At 48.9% G+C, this 20,805-nt stretch overlaps 1 protein-coding gene across 2 annotated transcripts in view; it reads right to left on the bottom strand.

Moving 5' to 3' along the window:
- The window catches only part of TEX2 (testis expressed 2), a 114,473-nt gene extending 97,581 nt beyond the window's left edge, over positions 1-16,892 (bottom strand). The window contains exon 1 of one of the 2 annotated variants that reach the window (XM_070390085.1): positions 16,753-16,892. The gene's annotated coding sequence lies outside the window, so the exon portion shown is untranslated. Of the gene's footprint in view, positions 1-2,838; positions 2,928-16,752 lie in introns of those variants that run through there. The other variant, XM_070390086.1, reaches the window with a different exon arrangement.
- Between the last annotated feature and the right edge of the window lie 3,913 nt (positions 16,893-20,805).

Consider the following 20,805-nt stretch of genomic DNA (forward strand, 5'->3'; position numbering starts at 1 on the left):
AAAATGGGACAGAGGAGGAGGGAGGTAAACTGATCGGGGTCCCAGGTACAATGGGGAGAAGGAAAACATAGGGGCTGGCGAGAAATAATTCACCTTCGGGAAACAGAGCCAGGGCCATAACTTCCTCTGTATTTACAATCCACGGTGCTGACTCTTCATTAATTTTAGATGAGTTTCACGGTAGGTTTTTTGTAATTACCAACAGCTTGCATTCTAGCACAGGAGCCGGCTCTATCAATTAAGAGATCCAGTTTCCTAAGCAGAGCCTCCCGGATCACATGCCCACCTTCACATGAAGGTGTGTGCTGCCGGGGAGCTACCGAATCCTCAGAAGTAGCAAGAGAAGAAGACCTTCCTCCAAGACCCCTTTCAGGGCCAGATCCCTGACCCCCTAGAATGCTGGGGGAGAAATTCAGAGAGGGGAAGAAACTCAAACTACCAAAGGTAGATGATGATCACCTTTGACTGTAAATGTAACAGGGTTCTGCTATAATAATGCACGTCACCAGTGCTGTCATATATTGGTCCGCCCCTGGAAGAACGGTCTTTTTTTTTTTTTTTTAACTTTTTGGCTGCACTGCATGGCATGGGGGAATCTTAGTTCCCCAACCAGGGATCGAACACAAGCCAAGCCCCTGGTAGTGGAAGCAAAGAGTCTCAACTAGCTGCTAGACCACCAAGGAAGTCCCAAGAACGGTCCTTCTGAAAGCAATTTCTTCTGTCTTTTCTGCCTCTAGCAAAACTAGAATAAGGAATATAAAACAGAATCATACTTTCATAAGCAGAGCTCATATCCTAGGACACACATGAGGTCCACAAGGAAAGAAGGGAGCCAGTGACAGTGAGGGCAGGTGTGGGTTCCTGACCAGTTGGAGGCTGCAAGAGGAGATTGCTGGACTTCAGGCTAGCAATGGTAAGCTGAGACCCAAGGGGCAGAGTCAAACAAGGCTGCAAGACTCAGACTCCCAGTTCTCTTTCTACTTCAGGGCCCCCTTTCTGGCTGCAGACCAAGAATCACCAGACCCAACAGAAAAGCCCACGAGAGGGAAAAGATTAACTTAGAAGGCATTAGGATAAAAACAGAAGAAAGAAAAGGTGGTATAAAAGAGATAAACCCAAGAAAAGAGAAGCCCTGTGAGAATTTAGGGGGTTGAGGGGGGAGACTGGGGCACTGATTAGAAGAAATTGACTAAGGAAACCAAGGAGAAGATGTCTTGGTATAAGACACCTGGTTCAGAGGACAACTTTATCAGTGCTCTCCACAAAGGACACCTTAAGGATCTGAGGAGGGCAAAGAGGCCAGTAGTGAGGAAAGAGAATCTCAGGGGTCCAGGCTAGCCTGGCATGACTGGTGAGGAGAAGCCAGGCTTGCACACACAGACTCCCACCCGCTGGGACCCTGGAGCCTTTGTTCCAGGTTCTCCCTCTACTCTGAATTGGTCCCTCTTTTCTAAAAACCTGGCTTCAGAGCTTTTTAGACGAAACATAAAGCAACTTTAGAGCTGGAGCTCTTCCTTAACCTGATAAAATCAACACCCCGGCCCACCACCACCATCACTGTCACTGCAGCCAACGCACATGCGCAAATACCCACAGGATTTCACATTCAACTCGTGAGAAGGCAGAGACTTCTCCCTTCCCCAGCCCAAAGTTAAAAACCCTGGCTGAAAGAACTCAGTGCACTGTTCCTAGTAAGGGGGGTGGTAGTGTCTTGATCCACACCCCTCTGGTTGGTGGGTGCAAGCTCTGTAGGCCATCCGAGAAGGCTGAGGTTCTGCTCTAGCAAGACGACACTGGTCTAGCACCTCCCAAAGCGCCACCAGGACTTTGTGCTCCTGGAACCAAGACCTTACTGGGAAAACAGCTGGTTACTTTCTAGACACTCCACAAATAGCCCCAAAATGGAAAAACAAATGAAAATTCCAAAACATACTTTAGTTAAAAAAGAAAAAAAGAAAAACTGGCACGCTGGCTTACAAACTATTACCCTGGGAAAAGAGAATCTAACTAACCACTTTTTAGGGCTTCCCTTGTGGCTCAGCCGGTAAAGAATCCACCTGCAATACGGGAGACGTGGGTTCAATCCCTGGGTTGGGAAGATCCCCTGGAGAAGGGAAAGGCTATCCACTCCAGTATTCTGGCCTGGAGAATTCCATGGACTGTATAGTCCATGGGATCACAAAGAGTCAAGCAGGACTGAGCGACTTTCACTTTCAACCATTTTATAATTAAGAATTTATCAGGTTTAACTGCTATTCAAATACCAGCTTTTAAGATTTTTGAAATGCCATCTTTAAAAAAAGAATGGCAAAGTGGGTAGGGACTTCCTTTAGGAGATTCACAGAAGACTGGCACTCACGGAGAGTCCAGGCCTGCCCAGTGGCAGTCCCCAAGCACAGCCACTGTCTTCTGAGCAGTGTCATCTGCTGAATGCTCAAGGGATCCTTGGAGGATCAGCCCACACTAACTCAATATAGGGATAACCTATTTGATAAGCCCTTTCTCAAGCCTCAAAGAATCTGGCCTGAAATCATCACAGTTTCCAGGCTTCCCACTTGTCTGGCCGGACCACTCAGTCCCTTAGCAACAGCATCACACCACTGAGAGATACTGATGTGACCCCCCCAACCACAGGCAGGAAAAGGGGCCGACAGGGCTGAACCACATACCTGCCCCTGTCTCACTGTTGCCAAAACAAGAAACCAAAAACCTCTCATTCATGCTTCAAGTACCAATTTGCTCACCTGTAGAAAAGAACTCCTAAAACAGAAAAATGTGGCCAAAAAAAATACTCCTTTCTTCCTGAGCACTCAACACTAACCAATTACCAGAGCCTACCTGCTCTGTGCTCACTCAGCGCAGAGGGTGGGTGAGAGGCCAGGAGACTCTGCTGCTGCACTTGGGAGGAGCCCAGGGGAGGCAGGACAGCATTTCTGGGAAGGGAAATTGAAGTTAACAGGCCAACAACTCTGACAGATAACATAGAAAGATTAAAATTCTCATCAAGCCCCAGTAGTGGGAAGTTTTAGAAAACAGTTAAGTCGGCAATTTCTGGAAGATTTCTTCTTAGCTGTGGGTCAAAAATGTATATACTTTAAACATGTCTTACATTTTAATTTGTGAGATTAACACTCTGGCATTATAAATTTACATAGTTGGAAGAACCTCTTGACCATCTGCCCCAGAAAACCCTGGGCCCTGGACTTGTTCCCTGTGCTGCCAAAAATGACTCTTACCACCTAATCCAGAAACTCAAATTGTGCTTTTTTCCTTCTATGAGATTTTCGTACCACAAATCAGACCTCATGAAATAAAATGTCACTGCAGGCTATTAAGCCTCTGCCAACACCCCTCTCGATCACAGTCAAGCCTTAAGACAAAAGCTCAAATGACCAAATGAGTTTGATTTCAGGCTCAGAGCATGATCAATAGTCATTTCTGTTGGGAGTTTTAGCCTTAAAAAAAAGATTAATGTTCCTGCTTTACTATAACCTACCCTTCAGAATCGAGTACCACTCATCACCTCCCCACAGACATTAGCCTACCCTGGGAAATTAAAACGAAAGCAACTCCTTTCCCCTGGGCTTTCCACCACTCTTGACTTATTTTCCACTTCGATCTTGCCTGTGAACTTAGCCAAAGCCCGCAGCTCCACCTTCCCTGAGGACGGCTCCCTTCAGACTTCCTAGCACAGGTACTAGGAGACCCCACTATTTCTATCCTGAACTTGGGTGGGGGAATGGGAAACCGATCAGGGGCCACACAGACTAGTCACTGCCCTGGGCTAATGTTCCCGAGGTCACTAACGGACATCTGGACACGAGGACACGGACGGCCTCCCTTCCAGCTCAGGTGAGGAGCAGGTCCCTCAATCTGATCAAAGGAAGCAACAAAATGAGGTAGGAGATGCTCAGCCCAGTGACTGCAGGGTGGAGAGCAGGCACCATGGAGCCGGCCTCCCTACCCCGAGCTCTCTGCCTATTGCTGGCCGCAGCCACAGGTCCCCTTGCTGTCTGCATGGCTTCCCCCTGTCCTCGCTGTCAACCACCTTTTCCTCATTTGTCACCGTTAGGTCCCAGCAGGACCGCACACACACACACATACACACACTTCCCTTTACCTGCTCTCAGAGGTAAAATGATCAGCAAGGTAGGGTTAGAATCTACCACATGGTCCACTCTGAATGGAATTCACCTTATACAAACATCTGCTTGGTCCACTACACCTGCCAGGAGGCGTGTTTTAAAATCTATGAAAAAAAAAAAATCATTGCCTCCTCAGTCTGGCAGGCAGAGTCCTACAGTGACATAACCTGGCCTCTACTCTATCATCATTGAAACGTTCCCCGCCAGCCTTCCACGAGCAGGGCACACAGTGAATCTCGCAGAGGGTTTTCTTTTAGAGCCAGGTGTACCCACACTACCTGGCTCTATTCTAATCCTCCCTCCCCACCAGATCATAGTTACCCGGCTGAGCTGTTCAGGCTCCCAGGGCATGGAGGTATCACCTGCTCACCCTCCACCAGTGGCGTTCTCAACCAGCTGATGCCAGTTCCCACTTGGGAGTTCCTGGGCACCACTTCAGTACCCACACTGCTGCTAAGTCACACAGGTCTCTATAGTCTCTGGTTCTGCCATTTTCCTGGACACTTTTCTGTCCCCTTAATATTCAGCTTGCTGCTGCTACTGCTGCTGCTGCTAAGTCACTTCAGTCGTGTCCGACTCTGTGCGACCCCATAGACAGCAGCCCACCAGGCTCCCCCGTCCCTGGGATTCTCCAGGCAAGAACACTGGAGTGGGTTGCCATTTCCTTCTCCAATGCATGAAAGGGAAAAGTGAAAGTGAAGTCGCTCAGTCGTGTCTGACTCTTTGCGACCCCATGGACTGCAGCTTAAAGCCTTCTTAACCAGACTTGCAAGACTCCCAGAAGACATATCACTCTGGTCTTCATGAAATACCTCCTCTCTGGTTATTGGAGGCTCTGGTTCAGGGAACCAGTCCCTTCCTTCCAAAAATAAAAACAAAAACACACATTTCCTAGGAAACCAGCTAGTGACATCCCATCAAACTGAGAAAACATCCCAGTTTCTCTTTCAGAATCACAAAAGTTATAGAAGAAATGTAACCACCATCTCTGCCAAGGCCTTCCATTTCCTGGCTAGAAATACATGGTTTCTGGTGAAGATCCAGGTTTCCCCTGAGTCTCTCCCACATGACAAGAGGATCTGAGGAGCACCCGCAGGCTCCTCCCCTCAGCTAGAAGTGGCCCAGGAAGAGGGCGTCTCCTCACCGGCAGGGTCAGGACCTGCCTCTGTTCTTCCCAGTGGCTGGAAGTCTCTTCCCGGACAAGGCAAAACTAGAATCCCCTCCCACTGCTGCCAAGAGTGCTTCCCAGGTGGCTCAGCGACAAAGAATCTTCCTGCCAATGCAGGAGACGAGGGTTCAATCCCCAGGTCGGGAAGACCCCCTGCAAGAGGAAATGGCAACCCATCCAACCCACTCCAGTATCCTTGCCTGGGAAATCTCACAGAGGAGCCTGGCGGGCTACATACAGTCCTTGGGGTTGCAGAGTCAGAGGTGACTGAGGACAACACTGCCAAGAACTCTTTTTAGGACCCACCTGGCATGATTTTGGAGTAGCGCCACCACCTGTGGGACACAGCCCAGGGGTGCCAATGGGAATAAGAGCCATCGAGGAAAGCGAGGAAAGAGAGACAAACATGAACAGGGCAGAATCCCGACTCTAGAAAGACAGGAAGACTACTACATCTCTGTCTGTGGGTTGTATACGGAAGACTCCAACCGTGAGTTCTTAAATGGGAGCCCAGTGCAACTAAGCATATACTCAGTGAGAGTGATGCCTCCTGAGGGCAGGGATAGGAAGTTAGACAGGGGACCACCCTTAACTCAGCAGGCAAATGCTTTTCAAGTGTGGGTCAAGACATGTTTCTCCTGTGAGACAGTGCTAAACCCACCAGACAGCTCCAACCACAGATTCCCATGGACTATCCCTCCACCCTCAGCCCCTAGCCTGGCCATTTCCCTTCTCAGGTTATCCTGCTCTAAAAACTATGCAATCCTTCCAATAAATCCAAGTGTTAGAGAGCATTATTCAAGGTCACCCATGTTCCTAATGTGCTTACACTCATTCATTCACTCACCCAGCAAACATTTAGAAGCTCGTGCAGCGGGCCAGATGCTGAGCGAGGCACTGGTATATAATCGTGAGCACAATGGATGAGGTCCCTGCCCTCCCAGAAGAAGTGGGAAAGCAGATGTCTCCTAAAGAATACGTCACCACAACAGCGAGAAGTGGTGTAAAGAAGAAGAGAGAAAAAGGGAGCGAGGTGAGGAGGTGGAGCTGCTTCCCGAAGAGGGAGATGCACGGTGGTTCAGTTCCTGAAAGGCTGAGCTCCCTTCCAGCTGGGAACAGAAGGGTCATGGACTGTAATGAACTGAGAGGGGAGAGTCCTGGGGCCAGGCCACAGCAGAGGCAGGCGGGGGGCGCTGAATCACACAGGACTTTGCAGACGAGGTTCAGAATGTGGCTCTTATCCTGGGAGCAACAAGAAGCCTTCCTAGGATTGGGAACAAGGATGTGGTGTGATCATATTAGGAATTTTTAAGAGAAAGAGACCACTCCGGCTGCCGAGGGGTGAAGAGATTAGAGCAGAGGGAAAGCGGCTGTGAGAAGAACGGGGGGGAAGGCTGCTGCCACCTTCAAAACCAAGAGAGTTGTTTGGACTAGAGTGGTGGCAGTGAAGCTGAAGAGAAAGAGAACCGTTCAAGAGATGTTTAAGAGATGAAAATAACAGCACCTGGTAACGGACGAGATAAGAGCCAGCTTGCATTTGCAGTGAAGAGAAATGTCAATTACCTCCGGCAGCAAATATTGGCTGTATACACTCTGCAGCTCACTGGTATTACACTTACTTCCTTTGGCACCTATTTTTCAGAATTTCTAGACAAATTTAAAGCTCTTCTCCTTACTTGCTCTTAAATCCATTCTTAAAAACTGTCATCCGTTTTTGAAACATATTTATTTAGCATGTACTATGTGCTGGGGAGGAAAAGGTGACTACGACAGCCCAGGCCCTTGCATGTCTCCTCTGAACCTCTAAACCCCCCTGGCAGTGAATGCAGCTACCAAGGGTAAGGTCACCCGACCACCTGAAACCTTCATATGAGCCACTCAACAGATTCCCGTCTACCTCTTAGAAACCTTCTGTGATGCAAGAGTAGCACAAGCGCTTTGCATTGGAGACAGTCACTCCTTCTTTCATAAGATCTGAGCCCTGGAAGACATCCCGCACCAAATCTAACCTCTCAGGTTACTGAGCTGCCAAAACTGTGCTCTCAGAGGAACACCATGAACCCCAAGAGGCAATTCTTCCTTCTACAGAATCAAACTCCTTTTCTCTAAAATATACCGAGTTCGGGACCTACACGAGAATTGTGCTCTCTCATTTGTTGTCCAAATTAGTTTCTGCAGGATTTTTCCTATCACAGAGATTGAACAGTGTAGCTCCAGGGTTTACGACACCATCAGTGTGGCCACATGGAGCTATTTAACTGAAAATTAAGATAAAACATCAGTTTCTCAGTTGCACTAGCCACCTTGCAAGGTTTGATAGTCAAGGCAGCCAGAGGCCACCATATTGACAGCACAGATGGAGCACATTCTCAACGCTACAGAAGGTCTGTCGGAAAGTGTTCTCTGCAGGTTTGAGCTCTCCTTAAAACACACACAAAAGTTTAATAGATAGAGACTTTCAATACATAGCTGTGTCCTCCTTGATTTTGTAAGTGAATGCTATAATCTGGAGAAGGCAATGGCAACCCACTCCAGTACTCTTGCCCGGAAAATCCCATGGACGGGGAGGAGCCTGGTAGGCTGCAGTCCATGGGGTTGCTAAGAGTCAGACGCAACTGAGCGACTTCACTTTCACTTTTCACTTTCCTGCATTGGAGAAGGAAATGGCAACCCACTCCAGTGTTATTGCCTGGAGAATCCCAGGGACAGGGGAGCCTGGTGGGCTGCCGTCTATGGGGTCACACAGAGTTGGACACAACAGCAGCAGCAGCTATGAAGTGAAGTGAAGTCGCTTGGTCATGTCTGACTCTTTGCGACCCCATGGACTCTAGCCTACGAGGCTCCTTCGTTCATGGGATTTTCCAGGCAAGAGCACTGGAGTGGGTTGCCATTTCTTTCTCCAGGGGATCTTCCCAACCCAGGGATCGAACCCAGGTCTCCTGCATCGCAGACAGACGCTTTACCGTCTAAGCCACCAGGGAAGCCTTAGCAGAAGCTATAATCTGAACTTAATATACACCAAAAAATAGTGCTTTTAGTCAGTCTCATAGTTTGGGGTTTGTGTATATTTTATTTGCCAGGAATGTTGAAAATAACCATGTGATTCCTTGAGAGGAAGAAAGGGACCAGTATTTCACAAGCCACTGTGAAGACTGTCTTATTCTTTCCATGTATGCGTGTGTGTGTGTGCGCGCACGTGTGCGTGCACGCTCAGTTGTGTCTGACTCTTTGTTACCCCCATGGGCTGTAACCTGCCCAGGCTCCTTTGTCCATGGAATTTTCCAGACAAGAATACTGGAATGGGTTGCCAGTTCCTCCTTCAGGGGATCTTCCTGACCCAGGGACTGAACCCGCGTCTCTTGTGTCTCCTGCACTGGCAGGCAGGTTCTTTACCACTGCACCACCTGGGAAGCTTCTTTCATATATATCTTATATATTGCCCAATGCAGGTGATATTTTTAGTAAATACACAGATTATTTGGCCATCTAATTTTGTGCCTACTTTTCATAGGCAAGTCTATAAGGGGCTTGCAAGAAATGTTCGTTTCAGATTTAGAATGGCAACCACTAACACCAGTCCTGTAATTATGTCCTGTAATGATGCAGCATGCAGGAATTTCTCTAGCACCATATCTACCATGTGATTTTATATCCCAAAGACACATTTATACTGTGACAGAAAATCCACCAACAATGCTTCAAATGTGAAACAACATGGGAACAAGATTGGAAAATGTTGATAATTACTCAAACTGAGTGACAGATACAGGAGGCTCATTTTTTCTTCTTTACTTTTGTGTATGTAAAATTTCTCTCCAGAATAATGGACTTTTTTTTTTCTCAAGGAACTAATGCACTTATACACAAATTCAATCTGTTCTAACACATACTCTGGAGGGTAATTATAAACTTTGATAGGGCTGGGTGCATAGCATTTTACCAAACCTCTCAAGTCAGGCCAAGAACCAACCCAGCCAGCGACCTGTTTTATGAAGTTCTCCTCCTGTGTGATCCCAGGCTGTGGTGGGCATCAGGAAGCACTGCACTGAGCGTCTTCAGAGGCCGGGTTCAGGTGGGTTCTGTTCTCAGCTGCTCGGAGCCGGCATGCTTACCACCTGACAATAAGGCCACTGTCTGCCTCATCTTATCGGAAGAAAAGGCTGATAATCGACTTCCCTCCCCATCCCAACACTAACGCAGATGCCCGCAGACTGAGGAACAATGCTTCCAGTCCACCCCAGCTTTCAGGTGAGCCCTGCCCGCGCTGCAGAGGCCCCACGGCAAGCGCTGCCCAGCAGCCGGGCTGTGGCTAGCATGTGGCCGCCCCACACCACGCCACACAGGGACGCCTCCAGTGGACATGTGCAGGGGCCATTTCGGTCCCACCTGCCGCCCTCTGGCTACTTTACACCCAGGATGATGGAAATGTGGACCCAAAAACACAAGCTCATCTCCTTCCAGGCCAAGTAAGTCAGCAAACCCCTGTAAGACATTCCCACGGTGCCTCAAGCACTGACAGGCTGGGAGTCCCAGCCCTTCCCCTCCGCTCTGTGATGCACCTGCCTCTCCTCCCTTCATCCGCTCCTCTGGCCCCTCCTCACCACAGCCACACCGGCCACAAGCCACTCCCTCCCTTGAGGCGCCTTCCCAACACTGGCTCCCTCCCTTTATTCTTTCTCAGGGCCTGTTTTTCTCCTCCCTCAGAGGAAGGAGATTTCCAACTTCTCACCATTTAATGTATACAACACACACGTCAGTTGACTTGTTTACTGTCTAGACTACATAATGTGCTGTGTGCCAGCAGGAAACACATCTGTTTCGCTCCCCGTTGGATTTCTTTCCAATGCTAAGCACAATGCTTGGCTCCAGACACTCAGAGACACTTGTTTAATGAGTGATGATCGCTGTTCAGTCAATCCTTTCAGTGGTAAGATTTTTTAATTTTGTATTTCCAGCCCCAAATGATACATAGAACCATCTTGAGGAACACTGCTTAAAAGACAACATTAAGTGTAAGAAAGGACTTAAAATTGAGAGAGAGAACAGGCCAGCTTATGTCAGCTTTAAGTAACAAACGTGAAATGAAACTTACGAAATGCATACTGAGATTCTCAAAGGTTATCTGCAGGAATAATCCTGCAAGGATGGGGGTGGGGTGGTTTTAAATCTCAAAACCTAAACAAGCTGAAGAGGGCTCCTCTTGCCCTGTCCTGGTCTCAAATGTTAGAATAAGCCCAGGAGGGGCTCAGTGTGTCCAATCATCTCTTTGGGGGGAAGCCCTTAGAACTGATCTTCTGGGCAAACCCAACAAAGGTCACTAGGTTGTTTCAAAGCCCACCCATCAGCCACTCCAGCAGCTTCTTCGCAGAAAGGCCAGATTCTTCTCTCAACAGTCCTACCTATGCTCACAGTGGCCTGGCCTGTGGCTTTTGTTCACCAAAGAAAAACCAAAGAGGACTTGAGTCTTCTGCAACTCCTATAGGGGTCGTCCTTAAATTTAACAAAGTTCTCCCAACACACAGATGTTCTCAAGGAGAACTCAGAATTTAAACTGGGGTCAGTACACAGTAAGAGGCTGGGAATGTATGACCCCAAAGCAAAGGGAAATCTCACTTTTTGAACTGAGAAAACTTCCAGGGAACATGGCTTAGAAGATTTCAAAATGAGGCAGGGTCCACCTGATACAACCACAGAACTCACACGGGGGAGCAACATAAGCCCGAGTTCTAGTCCCAGCCATAAGCTCTTGTCCTCGCTGCATGATCTTGAACACGTTACTTAACTCTGAACTTCGGCTTTCTCATCTTAGAATAAGATTGATACTAGGGTCTACTATTCATAAGGGCTTCCCAGACGGCGCAGGGGTAAAGAATCCACCTGCCGATGGAGACGAATGAGACTGGGGTTTGATCCCTGGGTCAGGAAGACCCCCTGCAGTAGGAAATGGCAACTCATTCCAGTATTCTTCTTGCCTGGACAATTCCATGGACAGAGGAGCCTGGGGTTGGGGGGGGGTGGTCCATAGGGTCACAAAGAGTCAGACACGATCGAGCACAAGCATTCACAGGATGATGTGAGGTTGAAAAGTGGGGCAGTGCCTGGCACACAGCAGTTCTCCATAAATGACAGTGCTCTTATTGTTCTCACCTGCCCATGTTTTCTCATTACAAAAGCACTAGCACAAACACGCACCTGAGACTTCAGGAGTCCTTTCCTTTCAAACATTTAACTTCTCAGATCCTTAAATTCATAAACTCACATAATCAACGACACTGTACTGGAGGGAGCGGGAGGAGGAGACCAAGAAATCAAGTCTGCACTTTGAAGAGAACTTCAAGGTCCAGAGTGGGGAAATGAAGTGCCCAAGACACACATAATAACTGGAGAACCCCCCAGGACGGCCAACGGGTCTCTTAACACCAACTGCAGTGCTCTCTGCACCTCACTCAAAAACTCAGGGTTTCTGTACCTGCCTCTGAGCACCCTTCTGATGAATGGGGCTGCATAGACACTTCACACGATGCAATTAAGCATCACAAGGAGCTTGGCCAGAGGCAACATGGAATCTTGCACAAAACCCTGAGGTGCTTTAAAATTCACACATAGTATTCACATCAGCCCAGGTTTCCAAAGTTCTCATAAAGATAGTTATTTTTAACTTGGGATTTGAAGTTGACAAAGAACTTAATGAATAGGCAGGGAGCTGTCTGTCCAAGGTTGGTTAGCTCCTGAAGTTAATGCTTCTCACGGGGACAAGAGTCAGCCAAAGGACAGAGCTCCACACAAACTGGAAAATGTTCCTGCAGCCCACAGATCGTGGATTACTGCCTGGGCTCTGAGTGGCAAATCTTACAAGACGCTCCCTAGCTTCCCTCTAGAGCCATCTACCAGTTAACCTTACGTTCTGTCATTTGACAGCATCACGTGTTCCTGGCTCACGCTGTGCCAGGCACACAAATGACTTCGTGTAATCCTCACAACTACTGACAGAGAATGTACTAGCATGGTTCATCTGACCTCGGACCCCACTAGGACACCATTATTTTATGTTCGAAAAAAGGAAGTCCAGCCAACTACAAATGTCAGACCTCATAGATTTAAAAGATACTTTGGCTTCCCTGGTGGCTCAGACCGTGACAGCATCTGCCTACAATGCGGGAGACCCGGGTTCGATCCCTGGGTCGGGAAGATCCCCTGGAGAAAGAAATGGCAACCCACTCCAGTACTCTTGCCTGGAAAATCCCATGGACGGAGGAGCCTGGTAGGCTACAGCCCATGGGGTCACAAAAAGTCAGACACAACTGAGCAACTTCACTTTCACTTTCTTCTCTTTTCAGACATGTTAAGCTGAGACAAAGTGTATTGTCTTACATTTGTGGAAATGTGAACACTGTCCCATTTTACAGATAAAGAAACTGAGGTACACAGAGAAAACAGTTTGCCCAAGGTCACAGAGCTAGTAAATTGAATACAGGTCTGGGATACAGACCTGGTAAGTCTGGTCACCTTTTCATGGCAGTAAACTCAGATTTCCCGCGTCATGTGAATTACCCAGAAACACACCTGACAAAGAGGCAGGACACAGGGGGCTAACACCCGCCCGGCCACCAGCACATCAACTACGGCAATTCTCTGAACACCCCTAAACCTGGCCCTTCACATGCCCAAGCAGGCACTGTGCGAGACTAGGATAACCTGCCTTTCTTCTGCGAAAGCAGCGCGGTATGCCATGGAAAACGTACATCTGGAATCAGAAAGTCCTACACTGAAGTTCTCGTTCCAGGGAATTCCCTGGTGGTCCAGTGGTTAGGACTCTGCTTTCACTGCTGAGGGCCTAGGTTCAATCCTTGGTCCGAGAACTAAGATCTTGTTCCACCAACTAACCAGCTTATGCCCTGGGCAAGCTACTGAACTGCTCTCAGTTTCCTCTCCTGTAAATTGAGACTCTGTGTGTGTGCCTGCGCGAGCCTGCCCGCTCAGTCACTCAGTCGTATCTCTTTGCGACCCCAGGTACTGTCCTGCCACGCTCCTCTGTCCATGGAATTTTCTAGGCAATACTAGAACGTGTTACCATGTTCTATGCCAGGGGATCTTCCCAACCCAGGGGTCGAACCTGCATCTCTCATGTCTCTGGCATCGGCAGGTGGATTCCTTATCACGGCACCACCTGGGAAGTCCAACGTTGAGGCTTCCAGCACCTGTCTCCCTTAGAGGGCTGCTCCAGGACAAAAGAGGATATATTGGGTTGGCCAAAACGTGCGTTCAAGTTTCTCCATAAGATGTTATGGGAAAACCTGAATGAACTTTATGACCAGCCCAATATACACAGAGAAAGCAGCAACGGCAGAGCTGGAATTCAGCGAATGCTCTTTCTATAATGACCACCTTTTGCTCTGGGACAGAATTAAAGAACAAACAATTCCCTGTGACCTCAGCAATTCCTCAGGGGGACACTCTGGTGAGAATAAGGATCAGACAGAAGAAAGCTGACCCTGAGGGCCACTCAGGCAAAGAAAATGAACTAGAAGCACCTGGAGGGCAGGGACAGCTGCCTGACTTCCAAACTTCTGAGTAAACTCACTGACAGAGGGAAAGGTTAAAAAGAACTTAACACCATCAAACGGAGAAGGCAATGGCACCCCACTCCAGTACTCTTGCCTGGAAAATCCCATGGATGGAGGAGCCTGGTAGGCTGCAGTCCATGGGGTCACTAAGGGTCAGACACGACTGAGCAACTTCACTTTCACTTTTCACTTTCATGCACTGGAGAAGGAATCCCAGGGACGGGGGAGCCTGGTGGGCTGCCGTCTATGGGGTCGCACAGAGTGGGACACAACCGAAGCAACTTAGCAGCAGCAGCAGCAACACCATCAAAAAACACTGGTCAACAGATATGAGGATGAAGAGATACCACATCTGACACAGAAAGCAGTCTTGGAAGATCCAGTTTGATACCAAAAATGACCTACAGGGGATTTCCCCACTGTCCTGTTTCATTCTTACGATAAGTAATATTCTGTGCATTTCACCTCTTTCTTTCTTCAAGAGCTTCAGAAAATCCTCATGAGTTATGAGCTTTGGGAGGGAAGGTGAGCCATATGGATGTAGAAACAAACTCCTGACCTGCCTTTTTTCTCCATCGTACCCAGAATGCCTCAAAGTTTCTGGCACATGGCCAACTCTCAACAAAAATTAGTTGAGTGAATATTTTTTGACTACATGCCATTTCACTGGGACCAGAACTCCCAAACATCCTATACATTTATCCTACCTAAAAGACTAACAACAGTCTTTCCTGCTTCTTTTCCAGACGCATTCCAAAACCATAATATCTAATATGCAAACGATACACTCGGCAATGCTGTTTCTCCAATCCTCTCACATGATGACTTTCTACTTGCTCTTCAAACCTCCAACAAGGCCTGGTCCCCTTAGTCCCACCAAAACCCATGCACTCTCTCTTCCCCTTCCTCTGTCCAGCCCTTGGGCTACTCGGCAGTTGCCTCAATTACCACCATTATCTGAATCGGTTTCTTAATCTCCTTCCTCTCAGGCATAGCACCTTTCCTGGAGATAAATGCAGGCAAGTCCAGTTCACCCACAGCTCTCCACCACCCCCAACCCTGAGGCCCACGTGAAAAAAAGAAACTATATGGCAAAAATCCCACTCTACCCTCATCATCTCAGGAGGCTGTTTGTTTTACATAAAGTTTAGCTCAATCACCAACTTTTAGAGGAATCTGAAAGAATGCCGTAATGATTTAAGGGTTGGGTAAGAGCACTCAATGGTAAAGCATCTGCCTGCCAATTCAGGAGACTCAGGCAGTTTGATCCCTGAGTCAGGAAGATCACCTGGAGAAGGAAATAGCAACCCTCTCCAGTATTCTTGCCTGGGAAGCCCCGTGGACAGAGAAGCCTGGCAGGCTACAGTCCATGGGGCCCCAAAGAGTAGAACCCGACTCAGCGACTAAACAGCAACCAGAGCTGACAAAAATGGCACTTTTGCTCTTTCAATACCTCCCTGGGGATAAGCTGCACGGTGTCACCCAGCTCTAAATCCACAAACCCAGACTTTCAGGAATTCCCTGTCAGTCCAGTGGTAAGGACTTTGTGCGCTCACTGCCTAGGGCCCTGGTTTGATCTCTGGTCCCAGAACTAAGATCTCCTTAGCTGGGTGGTCAAAAAACAAACAAACAAACAAACATCTAAACTCTGCAAACACTCCCCATTCCAGAGTTCAAGGACCATTTGCGCCTCCGTTTTTCCTTATTGGCTTCCATATAAAAGTTACTCATTGTTTTCCTTCCAGCTTACATCAGGCTCCTGAAAGGACTCCTTTAAAGCCTTTGATGAAAACCATCAAAACATGAGAAAGGCTGGTTCTTTTCAACGTCTGCGCAGAGCAGCCGCGGTGTCACAACCTAGAACTTCAAACACGAATATGGCAGCACTCCTGCCTTCATGGAGCCCACGCTTTTCCTCCAAATAAAAAAGTATGCCCTCCATGGGCAGCGTCTCTTAAAGACGGTAGTGACAAAGTACTTCACGGCTTTGGAGGAAGAGCGAGGGTGGAGACAGGCTTTGCCCTTACATTAGATGCCCTGTAACCATAACAACCGATGGTTTCAGTAACCATCAACCCACCGAGGGGCTAAGTTTTCCAAAAGGCATTTTCAAGAGGGGAAAACTCCCCTGCACCGACTCCCGCGTCAGCCGAGCGTTCTGGGGAGCAGTTCAGCCCATCTCTGATCCCACCGATTCGTTCCTGCGCTCACCAGCAGCAGCACAGCCTCCGCCGTCACACCCCGCGCTCCGGGCAGGGCACCTGGCGTTAGGCCTCAGCCCAATGTCACTTGTTAACCTTCCAAAACCCCCGGCGTTCGGAACGCCGTCGTCTCAAGTCTAAGGCACGCGAACCACCCACTGCCACCCGCGATTTCCAAGAGGTGGCGAAAAACCACCCGAGGAGCTGAGAGCCTCTGAAAGATCAGCTTAAAAGTAACTGCGGTTCTCGACTTCCAGGCGTTTCGCGACGTGAGCGCCGGGGAAGACCAGAACCCGGGGCCCCATTCATAAAATCACAAGCTGTTTTCCCTGTTTGAGTGTGGACGGTCCTCCCCGGCCGGGGCCGAGCCCGGAGCCCGTGGACAGCAGGCTGGGGGGCTGGCCGGCGGGCACCTCTGGCGGGGTCAAGCCCAGACCGCCCCACACCGCCCCCAGAGGAAAGAAGGGTGCGCCCGGGGGCCTCGCGGGTAGGCGTCCATGTCAACTTAACCCGGACCGTGACAGCGGGGCGGGGCCCTGGGGGACCGGACCCCCGCGCCCAGCCGCGCCAACGGCCGCCGGCCCCCGGACCCTGAGGAGCCGGAGCCGCCCCCAGCCCCGGCCTTCTTGGTGGGCGCTCCCTCCACCGCTCCGCCCGGCCCCGGGAGCGCTCACCCCGGATCCACTGGCTGCCTCATTGTACTGCGCCGGCGCCCGTGCTTCACGGCCGCAGCAGACCCCGCTCCGTTTCGGGCTCGGGCCGCCGTCCTGCCGCCCGCCCGCCCCCGGGGCACCGGCCACCCCGCCCAGCCGGCGGACCCGCCCCGCGCCCGCGGCCGCCGCCGCCAACCAGAGGGCGGCGGGGGCGGAGCCGGCCTCGCGCCAGGCCCGGCCAATCCAGCCCCTACCAGCGCGCCGGGAGCGGCCGCGGAAATGGGTGTGCGATTGGTCGGGTCTGTTAAAGAGGCCGCCGCCCACGGGGCTGGGGAGACGGGCGGCGGCCGGGTTACCTGGGAGAGCCTGGGTTGGAAGGGATGAGACCTTCTCTTCTCTCCCTAGTCCGGCAGCTTCGCTCTTCCCAGCACTTTGCATTTATTAATTTCCGCTTCCTGAAGTCTAGCAACAAGTGGGGGACAGAACCTGCCTCTGTCAGAAAGAGAAACTGAGGTCCCAAGGGTCTCCTCGCTTGGCACAATGACTGGAATTTGAGTTTCATAGGGCCGTCCGACACGTGTTCCCGTCCAGTCCCAGAAATTGGCGTAAAAATTATCCAGCTTCACCTTGGAGAATTTTGTAAAACATTTAACACACATTCTGGACGTGTGTCTGGAATGCGACTGGGGAAAATATGTATTTTTCAGCGCCCGTCCCCCGAGGTGATTCTCATGTAGGTAGTGTTGGTACAGGAGCCACATACAGGCAGTCACGTATTATTTCAAGTCGACTCCTCGTGGCAATGAAGTTCAAGTGCAACTGCCATAAATAAAGATAAGCTATTCTTTATCCTCAAAAACAGAAATATGGTTGGGAGATTTGCTAGTTTGGCTGGAGGTCGCCTACTGAGAAACTCAGGACAGTTCCCTGAGTGGGTCATGCCAAGAACTGAGTCTGAAGGGCACCGGGCTGGGCTGAAGCAACAAGGCAGTCTTGTTCTCTAACTCTCTAGACAATGCTTAAATACTTAAATGGCAAAACACACCCTTCCTTGTTGCCATCACCAGGCCCAGTCATAACCCCAGGAAGGTGCCTGGATTCCAATGCCATCCAGCCCTGCCCATTCTCCCAAACACATGCCTCTCCTCCTCCCCGTGTCCTGGACATCCATCTGACCCAGAAGCCCCTGCCTGAAAGTGAGCCTCTTCTGCCTAGACCCCTCCTAAGAGAAGCAAACTGCCTCCAAAAAACAACCATATAGCTGTTGTTGGTGGTGGTGGTCATGGCGTTTTGGCTGGTTGTTTGCTTGTTTTGTTTTTTGCTGTGGTTTCTGTGGGTGTTGTGTTTGCCAGGAACAGCTTGACACACACATTCATCAGCCTCATCAAGATTAAGTCTCTGGGCTGCAGACATCACTGCCTGGGAACACTATTTGCTTCCCTTGGCCCTCCCAAAGGAAAAGGAATTCTTGTTTTAAATACAGAGGGTTCCAGCCTTGGGTATCTGGAAATGTGCAACAAAGGCAGTTAGCACTAGAGAAACAGCCCAAAGTTTATCTTGGCCACACCTTAAAACCTCCACCATTTGGTGGGGGTGGAGTGGGCAATGAAGGTGGGGGGGCCTGGAGCTGTACCACTGCAAGGGTCCTGGGGAAGCTGGCATTGTGTATCTCAGAGTGCCCGCCTCCACCTTCCTTGCCCAGGCAAAACCCTACATAAATATTAGGTTAATTAATATAGTGTCAACCTGACCTCAAGCTGGAGGCCTGTAAGATCCAGCATGAACACTAAGAGGGAGCCCTTCCTTTTGAAAAGTGAGGAATTTGGATACTTTGAAAAATAAACACATGTATAATAATGTAATAATATTAACACTTCCTCCTACCTTTAAAAGATTACTCTGGGCCAACACTACATCAAGATCTTTGTACGCATTAATTCATTTGAAACCTGTGTGGTAGGTGTGGTTGTTATTTTCTCCATTTTACAGATGCAGAAACAGAAGCTCACAGAAGACTGGTAATGTGTCCAAGGTCACAAGACTAGCTTAAGAAAGAGCCAGCCTTCACGACCTCCTAACTGCCTGCTCCAGTGCCTGCCAAAGTGCCCTTCCTTCTTGCCAGAAACAGGACAGCTAACTTCAAAGGGCAAAAGAAGCAAACATCACTGCACTTCTCCAAAAGACAGTATAATGAATATAGCAGCACTGCCATGAAAGACAGTATAACGAATATAGCAGCACTGCCTTGGTGTTTAAGTTCCATTGCACTAACGTACCATCTGTTTGACCTTGAACAAGACATATCATTAAATCCCTGTGAGCCTCTGACTGCTCATCTATAAAAGGAGATGATGATAACAAATTCTGCCTCCTTGGACTGGCAAGAAAACCAAATCAGTAAAGAATATATATGAAGGTACATGTACTTTGAACTTACAAATGAAAAGAGTGAGTGTTAGACCTTGGTATCTGTGACTCAGTAAAGTGACCAATGACAAAGCCCAGGGATTTTGATGCTAAACTCAAATATCAAACAAGATTCCTTACTTTGTCCCCCAAGTATCTATAGGAACAGTTTAGTACAAAATGAACTAAATTTTTTCTACCTACAGAAGAGATAGAAGTCACAGAAATTCAAATCTAAGTTATCCCTCTGGCATCTGCCTCCCTTCACCCCTGCCCCTCAACCATCATCCAAGTCTCTCTTACAACCCAGGCTTCAGTTTAAGCCTGCAGATTCCAGTATACTTGAATTATTCCCAATTGTGACATTTCAAGACAATCCTTATTTTCTCATGAAACTTAAAAAAAATGCTCTAAGGTTTTTACTGCAACTTTTTGACACTGCACTTCTGTCTTGGCAGGAGAAACGGTTATGAAGTACACAAAAACAAAAAAGTTGATCCACTTATACATTGAAAAAATGGTTAGGGACCCATTTTGCCACAAGCTGCACCATTAATGAGCAATTACTGAGAGCTCCGTAAGTACCAACTGGTGTGCTCAGCATTGGGGATGAAGACAGTAGTTTTTAAGTGCAAAAATGGTAGACTTTTAGCACTAGATCTAGCAGAGAAAGACTGATATATTGATAGACCATTACTGGCCTCCACAGAGTTAAGCCCAAGACCTATGGGAGGTAGAATAGACATTTATAACCCCTGGGGCACCCCAATGATGTTTCATTTTTCTAAAAAATCTTTTATTGTTGCTAGCTTATATATTTATTTTTGTGGCCATGCTGCAGGACACCTGGAATCTGTTTCCCAACCAGATATTGAACCGGCATCCCCTGCATTCAGAGTGCAGAGTCTTAACCAGTGGGCCACCAGGGAAGTCCTTGATAATGTTTTAAGGGTGACCAGATGAAGGCTATTGAGAAACCAGAAAGGTAATAAAAAACCTAAGGAAGAGTGTTGTCTGCAGGGGTCAAGTGGGGAGAGATCTGAACGTATACCTTGGGATTTTGAAATTAGAAGGTTACTGACTGTGCTCAGATGCTCAGTCACGTCTGTTTGTGACCCCCATGGACTGTAGCCCTCCGGGCTCCTCTGTCCATGGGATTCTCCAGGCAAGAATACTGGAGTGGGTTCCCATTTCCTCCTCTAGGGGATCTTCCCAACCCAGGGATCGAAACTGCTTCTCCTGCATTGGTAGGTGGGTTCTTTACCACAAGTGCCACCATCCCAAGCCCAGGAACTACTGCTTCAGAAGGTTACTGAGGCCACTGACAAAAGCCGTGTGGGTGGGGCTAGAGATGCAGACCCCTCCTAGAGCTAGACTGAGAAGAGCTAAGAAGAGAGAATGAAGAGGCCAGGCAGGACAGGACCGATGGGACAGGGTCCCAGGAAGCCCACGGGGACAGGGAAGAAGCCCTTGGGGAGGAAGAGGGTCTGTTCTTCCACTTAAGCTGGATGTAGATAAGAATGGGTGTGGGTGCAGATTCATTCATAGACGGAGGGCAGGAAGTTGAGGAAATTCCTGCCTGCTGGTTTCTATTATTTTCGTTCTAAAGTGAGAAACGAAGTCTTCTGTTGAGAGTGGGTGGGAGGTGGTAACCGGGCCTTGAGGAAA

Source organism: Bos mutus, chromosome 19 (genome assembly GCF_027580195.1).
Source record: "Bos mutus isolate GX-2022 chromosome 19, NWIPB_WYAK_1.1, whole genome shotgun sequence".
In the NCBI taxonomy this organism is placed as follows: Eukaryota; Metazoa; Chordata; class Mammalia; order Artiodactyla; family Bovidae; genus Bos; species Bos mutus.